Source organism: Gigantopelta aegis, chromosome 8, assembly GCF_016097555.1.
Source record: "Gigantopelta aegis isolate Gae_Host chromosome 8, Gae_host_genome, whole genome shotgun sequence".
Lineage (NCBI taxonomy): Eukaryota > Metazoa > Mollusca > Gastropoda > Neomphalida > Peltospiridae > Gigantopelta > Gigantopelta aegis.
In genome coordinates, this window is record NC_054706.1 from 52,339,193 (window position 1) to 52,351,768 (window position 12,576).

General features: G+C 34.3%; 1 protein-coding gene across 4 annotated transcripts in view; it reads right to left on the bottom strand.

Annotated features, from left to right (window-relative positions):
* Positions 1–12,576, bottom strand: part of LOC121379983 (stress-activated protein kinase JNK-like) — a 68,962-nt gene that overhangs the window by 33,724 nt on the left and 22,662 nt on the right. The gene's annotated exons all lie outside the window — the stretch shown is intronic.

Genomic DNA, 12,576 nt, shown 5'->3' on the forward strand with positions numbered 1-12,576 from the left:
CCTGGTTTATGCTGAATAATGTAGCACCAAGACATTTACCAGGGCATCAATCAATGAAATCTACGAGCAGTACTCAAGCAGCCAGCCTAAGAATAATCAATTAAACCTACTTAGCACACGAGTCAGTCTGAAAGCTGACCATCTGACAACAGGACGACGACAGCTCTTTAAACATTTACCTTTACTTAAAGCCAACCATTCTGGTACATAAAACCCAACAATTGAATGTTTGATGGAACCCTACATTATTAACCATAAGCCATTTGGCAGTGAAAATATAGTATTCTCTCATCTTTAGGCATATGGGACAGAGCTATCCCATGAAAGAAAGGCTAGCTATAAAAGATATTTCTATCTTCCATATATGCTATGTCATCATTGTGTTTAACATGGGGAGTATTACGTCGTTGGTAATATAAGACGTTATATTAATGTGAGTTGGTGATCTGAGGTCATCAGCCAATAATTTTAGATTGATATTTTGTTATCAGAACCTTCATTATAAAAGCTATCTTGTTAAACATGGCCAGTATGATAGTATATTTTATTTATGATAAAATGGCCAAATAATAAAAGTTACTTTTTCAGCCAAATAATAGTTTATTTACCAAATAGATGAGAGAAAAAGACTCCATCATATATATATACTCTTCAAAGTAGGGGAACTCTAATAAGAATTTACAATTGCCAAAATTGTAAGGTATATTAGCTGTGGGGAATGGTTATATGATAATAGTAAATTAATTGGGCAAACATTACAACCGGTAGTTCAGTATTACAGTAGGTTTTATGACCACTAAAAGATCTTGAAGGACGATTGGGGTCAGAAGTGAAATTTGACGTGTTTTATTTTATCAGTAAATAGCAAATTCAAACAATAAAAATGACTAAAAACAAAATAATAACAACTATATGATCAATAGAATGAAAAAGACTGACAGAAATAATGTTCCACAATGAGTAATGGACCTTCCTGGAAATTATCAAAATCGAGAATGACACCCCACGCATGTGTACGGGGAAACTGCGTGATGCATGTGCAGACTATGGAATGTGTTTTGGTGTGTTGATAAACAGACCTGAACGTTCTTTACTAGGATGTCTGTGGTCAAAACGTATGTTCAGTCTAATAGTTGATATTAACATTAATATTTCAGGTTCCCCATCTTTTTTGGAAGAGTATACAATCATATGGGATTTAAAAAGAATTACAGACAAAACCGACCCTCTGGTTGGATCTGTAGGAGACTAAAAAACCCTGTATGTTACATAAGACCCGAAACTGATAAGGCATGAAGCAAATGCCAATAAAAATGTACAATATGCTTTCTGATAATCAGTTTCACAAGCAGATTTTGATTCCATTTTATTTTTGATAATACACCAGGTGCAGGTATATTAAAAATTCCTAATTTTGAGGAGTGATAATATGCATCATAGACTTTAATCTGCATTTTTCTCAAGTTTTCCATATTGCTGTAATTAAAAAAAAAAGTCACACCGTACATGTAAGTCTAACAAGTTGCACACTATTTTTTAGAACAGCTTCTCAATTTCTAGCATTTCTTTCCAAATTAAAATTTGAAAAGCAGATTACTTCCCACTCCACATGAAATGAATTACAAGTCTTGTTAAGGATTGTCTGTTATTTCTTTTACTTACGTTCATTGGGGTAAGAAAAATCATCCACAAATTGTGGGAATCGGCAAAGCCATTCACACATACATGTAAGTTTGCAGATGATTGTTTTGGTTCATATCCAGATGAACGTAAAAGAAATAATAGACAATCCCTATAATTAAATTTAAAACATACTTACTAATAATAACACTAAAAACACACATTTTATCTGGAATTATTTTTTGCTTATAAACAATAACGCTCAATAAGATAAAATACTGATATAAAATGACACCATCATTTTTACGTTTATCAGAGATGAATAAACTTGCATTACTACGGCTGGACCAAAGGGATAACGTTATATTGTAATTAATGTAATAGAAATTTAAATATTTATATACTAGTGTAATCTTATTAAAAATGCATAACTATATGTATATCCCTAATACATGTACATGTAAGTTCCTTCTTATCTTCTTTTTGTGTGTGCAGGCAATCTCTTTTTAGCTTAAAGGAAACATGTCACGTAAACCATATTTGGCACCAACCATGTACAATTAATTATAAATTGAATCACCTAAAAAAATTTTTTATAAAACATTAATTACTTAAAATATCTCCATAAAAGAACCCCAGATACGAGCTCTTAGCGGAAATTGCCGATCTTTAATGAGCAGGCGAATCACGAGGTCCGTGACGTCAGAGACGCGTCGCTTGATCTGAAGCCTTACACTTAAAAGCATTAGTCCGTACCACTCATAAAGAATCTAAGACTTGCACAGCTTACCAAAACAATGAGTGTTCGTTCGCAAAACGTTTTGCCCGTATCAATATGAGCTGTTAGTAAATGAAGAAAGACACACATTTACTTACAACAGTGATACTGAAGAAAAACGGATAGCGAGTCGGAGGGTGGAGAAACTGATGGTGCCAGACCAGACCGGTCGACCAATTTACAGCCCGGAGCCCGAAAGTCACCCGGAGACAAAACCAAAACTCGGATGCTAATGCCGAGGTGTATACTGTTCATATTTAGCATAAAGATACACCTCGATATGATGTATTTAAATATGTAAAAAATATAAATGTAGGACAACACATTTTTTGGGGTTGTTTTTTTTAGAAAATATCGCATTTTTTATGTTCGGGCTGTACATAAATGAAATCTGTATGCACAGTGTAAACAAAGCGCTCTAATTTACCGACAAGGCGCTTCACTTTCATCCTGGCTTGTAAAACAACATAAATGACTTGAGAGTATAATCAAACTTTTAAACTAATATATTTCTATTTGCATCAATAGAACGAAATGGGGTTATAGCATTTTTTTCTCTCATAAAAAAAAAAAGTAGCATATTATTAGGCCTATTGGTAGGGTGCGTTAGAGTAAGAAACGACGACACTCCCGATACCCAAGTGATAATTTTCTTTCTTTGGGTACTACGTAATTGGTCAGTTTTGTAATTTTAGATGGGAAAGTCTACTTAATCAAGGGTTTTACAGCATTATTTACAGTAATGAAGCAGGGCGGCTGATAATGTCCATTAACATTGTACTATAGTCGCGACAGGTTACGCCACAATACCCTGTGATCTTATAAAAACTGGCACGTATTTTGTACGTATGTCTAGACCGTGGTAATCACTTACCTGGTCGATACCCTGCAATATACACCTGCCAATCAGGAATCACATGTGCAGGCCATGGAAAGAAAGGACCAATTAACTAAAACAACACTCCGATTCTCAAGTCAGCCCGTGGATGAAACATAATAGTTATTTCGACACCGACAGTAGTGGGTTTTTTTGTATTGAACTTCGTGTTGCTTTGGGCGATGAGGAACGTTTTTGTGACGTATTCCGCCCGAAGATTAAAAACATTATTTAAAATTATTATTGTTTTCTACGCGTTTTTTAAAAACATATTTAAATACATCGTACTGAGATGTATCCTCATGCCAAATCCCATGTTTGTATATGCCATATTTAATTACTTATTGACGTTTCCTTCTTCGGACGGTGAATACAGATTTTGTTATGTACCGTATATCTTCGCCTGTAAGTCGATCTCGACTATAAGTCGAGTCCCTAATTTCAAGCCCTGAAAACGTATTTTTTTATTGACCCGTTTATAAGTCGACCCATGAAAAACTACTTATAAATATTGAAATATTTCTTATTTTCAGCACATGAGAACAATAATATTTGAACAAAAGAAAATTATTTTACAAACTTCGGTTTTCACGTTTTGTACATCGCAATATGATCAGACTATTCCAATCAAACTATCATTATTACATAGCATCAAAACGAAATATTCCCTTAGTAGAGAGTGAAAGCTGTTTGACTGTTACTGTATAGTACTGTACAGATGGTTTTGTGCACAGTAACTTTATTTAAACACTGACAACAGAGCACTACGATAAAACTGAAAGTATCACGTTTTGCCGCCATATTAATACATGTAAGGAGGATAACTCTGGAAAGTACACTGGTTTTTGTACCAAATGATTTGTGTCCCTATTGCTCTAGATAAGTGAAACTGCAGAGATCAGTCTATTTTAAGGGAAAGCTTAGTAATATTCATGAAGTTCATCACCGCCAAAACATTGTTTGAACAACCATTAATGCCAGTGACCAGATTTCAAAATAAACTCAGGCAACAGGTAGTTAGTATTGTTTACATTTTTACTATTAGTTATGACTTAATTTAACTAAGTGGACTGTTGTCTTGGCATGTGAGTGAGATCGTACGCCTTTTCGCATAACCAAAACCGTTCTAATGCCAAAAAAAATAGGTTATAAAAAATAAATGTGTCAAATTAACATATTTGAGTATAAATATATGGCATACTTCAACAATAAAACTTGTAAAATAATCCCTAAAACAGTAATATTTTTTGGTGAAATTTTTTTACCCTCTTATAAGTCGACCCCCCAAGTTATAAAATAATTTTTGGGTGAAAAAAATTTGACTTATAGGCGAAGATATACGGTAGGCCTACAGCCCTAACATGAAATTATTTTTTTTTCCAAAAAAAATAAATAAATAAAAAATTCTACATTTTTGTTTTAACATATATAAATACATCATGCTGAGGTGTATCTTTGTGCCAAATATGTACAATGTACACCTCGGCATTCGCAACCGAGTACTGTTTTTGTCTCCGGGTAACTTTCGGGCTCCGGGCTGTAATTAGGCTGACACCAAAGTACTATGCGGTGTTGGTGTCCAATCTTTTCTTTTGCGATAAAATACACTCGTCTTTCTTCAGATACAATCCTTTGGAAAACCATAAAAAGACAATCCCGATCGTTTAAACTGTTTATTTTTACACCCAAAGGCCGCGCAGTACGGCACTGTTGGACTGAAAAGATCGTAAGCCCCTTATTCCATATATAAACAGTTAACAACAATGGAAGAGTACAGCGGCTCTGACGTCACTTCCCTTTTTCTCCGAACGCTCACGAAGAAATATGCATAAATCGTACTTTGATACTGATTAGCGTAATTTCTTCATTTTAAGTTAACTACACGTATTTTATTGTTATAAAGTTATTTGTATATTATTTTTATATCATTTTTCTTTTAAAATGAGCTATAATATGGTCTCGTGTCATGTTTCCTTTAAAGAGATTGCCCCAGAGAATCACTATATACCAAGTTTAATTTTTATGATTTGTTTGGGTTATGGCAAACCATATTTCTTGAAAAGTTTGACCATGAACAGTAACACTGAGTATTTTTTAATCTCCATGTTCAGCTGCTGGGTTCAAGTCCAGACCAAAATGATTATCATGTTTGGTGATACATGTACTTATCGATCTGATGCTAATGTTCATACTGCAGTAATTAATCTTTGCATGTTGCATCTTTACTGAAAGCGCATTAGGGCTTGTTAAATTACTTAATTACGTTGTCATTCAATGTTTTCATTAATACTAAAACACACATGTACATCAGGTAAGCAATTGCTTTGGTGTCCATTATTTATTCATCTCACGACTACCATTCTAACAGTAGTTGCCAAATGATAATTGTATCTAAATATATATGTAAAAGTCATTTTGTATCTGCTCTGTTATTAGTTGTTAATATACCAAGATGCTATGGTTTCTGTACTAGGCATTAAACTATTTTGTTCTTTGTAAAAATGCATTATTTTTTTTAGGCAGGTTGTTATACAATAAATTACACTGTGTTCAATATTGTTGAAAATGGGTGGCCTTTGGAGACAAGTAGGCAGCTACATGTGTAAAAGTTGGTATCTGTGTTGACAGCAGTGGCTACTAAAAACCACTGTCTGCCTTCTACTAAAGAACACTCCAAATTAAATATATACATGCATATCAAAGAAGAGGGGACGGGACGCAGGCCAGTGGTAAAGCACTGATGTGCGGTCCGTCTAGGATCGATCCACGTCGGTGGGTCCATTGGGCTATTTCTCATTCCAGCCAGTGCTCCACGACGGGTATATCAAAGGCTGTGGTATGTCCTATACAGTCTGTGGGATGGTGCATATAATGGAAAAATGTAGCTCGTTTCCTATCTAAGACTATATGTCAAAATTACCAAATGTTTGACATCCAATAGCCAGGGTTTCTGCCAGAGGATAAAACGGGTATGGCACCATACCAAAATGTTTTTGCATATATTTTTCTTAACCTTTTGACATAATTAATTACTCCTGTCATTACTGTATGATTTTCTTAACCCTAACCCTAAATTGAACCCATTTTCTTTCTGGGGAATTCCCCTAATACCCCCTTCTGACTGTGGTTGCATTCAATTCCATAGCGCCAAACCCAAAAAACCAACTAATAGATGATGATTAATAAATCAATGGGCTCTTGTGGTGTCGCTAGACAAAACAAACTTTATCAAAGAAGAAAACTTATTTTATTTACAGTTATTATAGGCCAAGGATCACAGAGATGAGACAGGAAACCCACTGCCTCTACATTTTCCTGTTAGCAGCAAGGGATCTTTATATATATATATATATATATATATATATATATATACTAATTTATGCACCAAATATCACATACCACTTGAGGCCTTTGTTGACCAGTCGTGAAGTACTGGCTAGAATGAAAAATAGCCCAGTGGAACCACTGACAGGAATTGATCCTAGATTGATCACCCATTTAAGAGTACTTTACCACTGGCAGAGAACATTTTGTTCAGTATCGTGTCGCAATTCGCTATGTAAGTTTCATAGATCACTACGCAATTTTAAAACATTAAACAGAAGTTGCTAATCAATTTTCAATTGACTAAAAATATTGCTAATCAAGATTTTGAAGACAAAATGTTCCCTGGCTGGGCTACGTCCTATCAGATACATACAGTGTACATGTATATCAAATTCTTTATAATTTAATTTTGAAACCCAGTATCTGTATAAATTAACACTTCAGAAAATTAGTAAAATGGACAAATAGCAATCACAGCTTTAAATGTCAAGGAACAAAGACATGAAAAATAATAAACTGATGCAAAAAGGAAAGGATCAGATGATGCTATGAGAATACATTGAACTTTTTTTTGTCAACAGTATAAGAAGGTTAGCTCTTAAAACTGTTTTGCACCCACTCATCTCCACACCATTAATTGATGTCTGAGCCAGTGTCCTTCTCAGTCTTTTAATGTACATATTAAGTATTTGGGCAAATATTCACCATTAACCCTTATTATGGCCCTCTGAACTTTTCTTGCGATCAGAACTCCATCAGTTTAAGAAACACTTTTATGGTCTTTAGAATTTGGTAATAGTAACTGATACTGAAAATATTTATATATTAAAAAGTAAAAGTACACGTGTACATGTAGTCTGCTAAAAAGTACATTATTCTAACTAAAAACTACAATAATCTAACTCAAAAACCTATCTGGTTCTGCTGCTAATGTGAAAGATCTATCACTAATTAAACCAGACAATGAGAATTAAGCTTGTCTACATCTGTACGGATCAGCAAAAGGATTATCCATCTAAGAGCTGAAAAAAGCAGACAAGTGCAAGCCACTCTGTCAAGAATAAGACTACATTTGTGCATCTTAGAAAACGAGATGATTAGAAAAGGAAATTAGTTACTGGTGTGAAGGATTATGATTTATCACTCTGGACCCGGTGCCACAGACTGCAGCTGAATGTGGTAAGAAAGTGATGGGCCTCTGATCAATATACACAACAACGGGTTATCACCAAGAAACAAAGCTTAAGTCCATTTGGTAGGTTATTTTGTATTCATGAATGTGATATCATGCCGTGAGAAGTATAAAATCCGTCAAACAGGTCTCCGTTAAAGATTGGTCTGTGACGGAACTGCCTTAATCTATAACACAACAAATCAAAACATCACCATAAAATCATTCTCTTACATGAATAGTCAGATAACCTAGTATAAAATATACAGTAAACATGAACAAGTAATGGATTTCACAGAAATTATTCTTGTTGGTTTCTGGTAGCTTGCTGGCAAAATCACGAAACTGAAATTCTGTTACCCATTATTAAGTAACACAATCTACCATTATTATGATTACCATAAAACAGCTTCCGATGGACTTTGATGATCATTAGACAAAGAATCGAAAAGTGTTTCTCATGAAATGTGAAATCCTGTGGCTAGATACATATATATGTATATATTCATTAGAGGTGTAACGATATACTTGAATATTTGGTTTATTGAAAAGTTATTTGTATCATAATTGCATAAATTAATTAATATATATCATGAAACAAAATGGCCTTCTGTATCTTCTGTTTACATTATACGATTGCCATGGTATGAAAAAAGTGAATTATTACAAAAGCAGTTATATGGATATTTAAAAAATAAGTATATGTATGATTGCAAAGGCAATGGTATATTTTTTTTAAACTCTGATAATGATATGAAAAATTTCATTGCAAAAAGAGATAAACGCCACCATACACACCCAATCCTAAAAACATTTTATTCCAAACCAACATAAACACTATGCCAGTTTCTCTGCAATCTGCGATATATCCTCAGATAATCATATCACGTTTTGCTGAAACTTAAATTTGAACTTGTGTTTGTCTACGTGTGAACAGTATCCGAGTGGTGTTCACACAATGGTTTTTAATATGGCGTTTATCACGTTTTGCGAGGAAACTCTTTCATATACACATATTTTAAATTTTTATTACCATTTTTTAAAAATAAAAACATCTTCGTTCCAGTTTTAACTTTTGTATTTATAGATTAGAATACATATTCATATTCCTCACCTCATATTCGTTGTGAACCCTGGCAAGTCTTTTTGATTGGAAATAGGAAAGTAATCAATGAAACACCAAAAATCAGAAGAATTTAAAGACTAGATGTTTTTTTAAAGATTGTTATGGAAATCGCGGGCCTCAAATTTGGCAAATAAGGACGGCAAAGCCATAATTTAAACTAGAGTGAAGTAGGGTCTCCATGAGTACTCGAGCACGGGCCTAGTACCCGTTTAAGGAAAAACACTTTCATTTAATAATATTTTGTATGTCATTTTGCCATATGCTTGCCACTGGTTACACTACAGGACTATGAGACGTGAAGGGAAAACAAAGTACAATGGCATGATTTGGTATCCGTGCTCAGTGCTGGAATTACCATGTGTAATGCTATTTTACTTTATTCCTTAGTCTCATTATCGTCTAGTGTAGGAGTTGGGTACTCGGGTCCGGGTTGAGTTTAACCCTTGAGTACTCAAGTCCAATATTTTGGACCCCTGAAGGCCCTAGAGTGAAGGCGATTTTTTTAAGGCATTATGGCCAGAATGTAGAGCAACAAGACAAACATCCACAAATTTTATGTCTTAATATACATGTAACACAACAGCATCCATTCAAAATGAATTAGTATGAACTGTTTCATGTTTTTGCTGTGTGATGACCAATTACAGTTATGCAAACTAAGGCCCAACTAGTTTGGCCATGAGACTTTTAATTTTCAGGGCACTGGAGCATACTACAATGGAATTGCAGCAATTTGCTGCATGATGGCCTGTGTTAAATTTGAGCCCTGGAATCTAATGGGATTTATGTTATTTTCATTTATGGGATTTTTACTCGAAATGGATTTTAAGATTTTCATTGGAGAAACTAACCTTATTAATTGACAACAAAAAGAAGAAAAAGAAAACTGAAAAAAAGAAAAAAAAAAAGAAAAAAGAAAAAAAGAAGAAAAAAAAAACTTTATCTGGATTACTTGCAAGCATAACAGCCATGTTGATTAGCAACCATAAAGACATAAACCTTTTGTCTTCGCACAGCACCATTTCCATGTTGAGTGCTGTTCTACATCACCGTGGCATAATAACTGTCATACAGATTCAGTACAGATGACCCTAAGACCTGCTCATCGATCACTGTTACGGCAGATTAGGGCTCGGCAGATTAGGGCTCGTCTGTGATTGCACACTGATGGGTTTGTGTCCTACATGTATCACTGATGCAACACATCCTGCTGCCTCATGTAATTTTCAACTTTTCATCCAGCTCTCCCCAGGTGAAGCTTAGTTCACACGAATATTGATTTCAAGTTGCATGTAACAGTGGAAATGCTTAACAATGCTCAGTGTTATATAGTACTTAACCAATTTTAAGTTTAAAACAATGCAAGCATACAGTCAGACCACATTACAACGACCATGTTCGTCCATCGGTCACTTTATCGTTATATTGAAATTGCCGGTGCATTGAATTGTCATGAGTTATCTCCATTTCCAAAACAACGTAACAAAAAATACTAATTAATATTAACTGATGACTGAATAGCATTTAAATAATTAATGCATTGCAATTATTATTAAAAACAACAAATAGACGTACATACATAGAATTTTTTTTTTTTAAACATCATTAAATATATTAAACAAGGAGCATTCACCGTCAGTCTAATCAAGACATCTACGATTGGCACCTGTTTCGTTTACAAAATATCATGAAAATAGAAGATTTTATTGAACATTCGAAGTTAATCTTTTAATTGGGTTAACTAAAGGCTTATTTGCAAATAGATTTGGCAAAGATCGGTACCTCGGACAGCATGTCACACAGTCGGCTCACTACGAGATCAAGGAATCTAAGTGGTTGTGTGTGTGTACTGCCAATGTGCTACGGTATCTGTGATTATGTAATGCCATTGTAAAGAGGTGTTTTCAGACATCGGATGCACATTTGTTTCTAATTTGCTCTATTGGTGTCGGAAGGTGTGAATTCCGGAGTAATGAACAGAATAACACTGATGTACATTTGTTCCTGACAATTTGTGTTTAGATGGTATAAATGTCATAGTAATGACAGCTGTTGCAACGAGGTCTGACTGTATATATATTTTGAAAACAGATAGATGTTTTAATGTCATTTACTTTATGTATATAATATTAAATCATGTGAGGTTGTTAAGTGTTTTTACAGATTATTTTTCATGCTGTATAGACGTGAAGTAAGGTGACAAAAAAAATTCTTAGTACATGTACAGATATGTAGACCCAGTGGTTTTCCGTTTAAAAAAAAACTATTTTCCGTTTCATGTTTTTGTAAATTCCGTTTCATTTCCGTTTCAGAATACAACGTGTAGGCCTAATTAACAATTTAAATAACATAACAGGCAGACAACGCTGTTTACTTTTTACTTTTTCATAATTCTTGACAAAATATTAAATTTTTAAGTTTTAAAAGATGAAAAAAAATTAAAAGTACCTTTTGTCAAATATATCATATAAAAAAAAAATACTGTTGGGTCTGTTTTATTCACTTTGTACGAAACCAAAACCAGGGTCCGAAAATTGACTGGTGTTGACATACATCTCTATTTGTTGTTAAATCAAAGTAGGCCTTCATATTAGTAGTGAAAAATCGGAGCAAAGGTTACAGTTATAACAACTACATAAAGCATATTTGTCCAACAATTGAGTGCACTGTTTTATTCAACGGGGCTTAGTGTTAACAAAACGTAAAAATCAGTCTTCCGTGACAAACATTAGTGACAAACCGCTGACTGAACTTACTCCAGAAAAAAAACAAAAAAAACCTGTCCCGTCTGCGCAGGCGCAACAGACTAAGCAGTGAACTAGTCCCAAGTTCAGCCAGCAAACGTTTCACTAACGTGGCCATTTGGTTTACGTTTTTCCGCTCGGTCTGGCTGAATGTAGCACCGGTAAATACGACACTACGCGGTTTTTTTTACAGTGTGTGGCAATAGTAAAATGGTATTAATTTTTTTAACTTCGTGGAAAATCGTAATTCCGTTTCACAATGGGAATTCCGTGAATTCCGTCCGTTTTCCGCGATCGCGGAAAATCACTGGGTCTAGATATGCTGTGGTGAAAGAGATTCAAATTTGAACATACCAGTTGATTATTATTTCAACGGAAATGATTCTCTAAAAAGAACATTTTGCTTTGAACTGTCTGGGAAAATAGCAGCATAAAATTGTGATACAGCAAAGAACATACCATAATGTAAATCATTTCCAAGTAGCAAAAAATGTGTCGGCCAAACATAGCCAATGAGATGGTCAACATAGATTGATTTTTAATGGGTTTTAAAGAATTGTTTTGTACTTTGTTGGGGTGTTGGATAAGACATTCCTACTAATGTATTGCTATGTATGTATGTATGCATGTTCACTACATTATGTTTATCGGATCTTATTTCTGCCATACTTGTATTTACAGAATCAGTCTTCGCCACAAGCAAAATTAAGGCGAGCTGAAAATTACTCTCCTGAATTGGTGCTAGGTGAACAATCACATGAAGTTTCAAATAAAATTTACTAAACATTTTATTGCAAGGCGATCAAATTGATGCTCTCCTAAAACTAACTAGGTGAGTGTGGAGTGCTCACTCACCTTTCCAAGCGAAGACTGCAGAATGATGAGCCGCACAGCTCAATATCAATAAAGAAGTTAAACTTGTCTGGACATTCA